The following is a 1698-nucleotide window of genomic DNA, read 5'->3' as shown; positions in this document are numbered from 1 at the left end:
CAAGTTCCCATCAACAAATGAATGGCTAGAGAAGCTCTGGTATATCCACATAGTGGAATACTACGATGCATTGAAAAACAAGGAAATCATGAAATATTATACAAAATGGGTGACCCTGGAGGACATTATGCTGAGTGAAATATCTCAGTCACAAAAAAAGACAAATATTGCATAGTGCCATTGTTGTGAAATGGGACTGACATTGAGGTTGAGGGGAGATTGAGAAAGCAGGGATAAATAATGTATATTGCATTGAAACAGATGAGGGAGAGAACTGTTTAAAAGGCATATATGATTATTGTCATGACAGGAATCCTGAATGAAGGCTGCATAGTGAAGCGAACTTGGGGGGAGGGATTGCATAGCGATGAAAGAATTTTTCTTTTACTTTTCAAAGAGAAGAGTGAATTGGAGGGGAGGGGTGGGCAGGGAGAAAAGTGCAACAATGAATGGATGGAAATCCAAAGTCTCTGTAAACTTTCATTAAAATTAATTAAAAAAAGGAAACTTTAAAAAAAGCTACCGTTATTATTCTCTGCAACTATGGCTTTTTTTTCACACATGGAAAAATAGTATATTGAAAAGCATGATGGTGGTTCTGGAGGATGTAGTTAAGCACTTAGCTGCTAACCAAAAGGTTAGTATTTGAACTAACCTTTCCATGGTAGGTAGTATTTGAACTAACCTTTCCATGTAGTTAGTATCTGAACCACTCACTGCCTCTACAGGAGAAAGAGCTGGCCATCTGTTCACGTAAAGGTTCCAAATCTTAGTGTTAATTCTGACTCACGGAGACCCTGTGTATATAGGATCTTGCTTTGTATGATTGGTTAGAGTTTGGTAGCTCAGTCTACAAACTGTGGTCCATTTGGGGTGGGGGGAGAAGTATGAATATGCTTCCAATATGAAGGTGTTGTTACCCACCCTCAATTCACTAAATGTTGTAAGTTGACATTTAGTTGGCCCCCAGCTGATGGTGACCTGAAACCTGCCTCATCCTCTGACTGAGTCCACTGTTTTGACCACTGTCCATTCTGGGTGCCTGCCTACCTAGAAAGCCCATCTTCCAGCACTGCATCAGACACTGTTCTTTTATTATCAGAGTTGTGTCAGAATAAGACTGTACTCCCATTGGGTTGTCATTGCCTAAATTTTGCAAGTAGATTGTCAGACATTTCTTCCTAGGCTTTCTTAGTCTGGAAGCTCCACTGAAACTTTCCACCATGGCTGACCCTGCTGCTATTTGCACAACCAGTGGAATAGCTTCCAATATCACAGCAACGCCAAATTACCACATACAACAAAGTGACAGGCAAGTGGTGAATTTAGTAATTTACGTATCTCACCAAAGAGACCCTGGGCAGTGTACTTCACTGCCAATCAAAAGATAAGTTCTAGTCTACCCAGAGATGCCTCCCAAGAGACGCCTAGGAGTCTGCTTCCAAAAACCAAACTATTGAAAAGTATGTTCTCCTGTAGAGTAATGATACTACATTTCATCTCTAGAGAGATGAACAGAGAGAGTAGTGCCACCACCACCAGGACCTCTTCCAGGAATGGTCACTTCTATCTCGCAATTAGCGTTGTTCCAGTGTGGAAGAAAGGAATAGGATGGTTTGAGTACATAATTTCTCTCCTGAGAAAGTTATTTTGTGCTCATAGGAAACCTATACTCAGTCCTCAGAGCACAGAAAAGAA

The sequence above is a fragment of the Elephantulus edwardii genome, unplaced genomic scaffold (genome assembly GCF_000299155.1).
Source record: "Elephantulus edwardii isolate Elephantulus edwardi_28Jun2011 unplaced genomic scaffold, EleEdw1.0 scaffold00012, whole genome shotgun sequence".
In the NCBI taxonomy this organism is placed as follows: domain Eukaryota; kingdom Metazoa; phylum Chordata; class Mammalia; order Macroscelidea; family Macroscelididae; genus Elephantulus; species Elephantulus edwardii.
Note: the sequence above shows the minus strand (reverse complement) of the source record.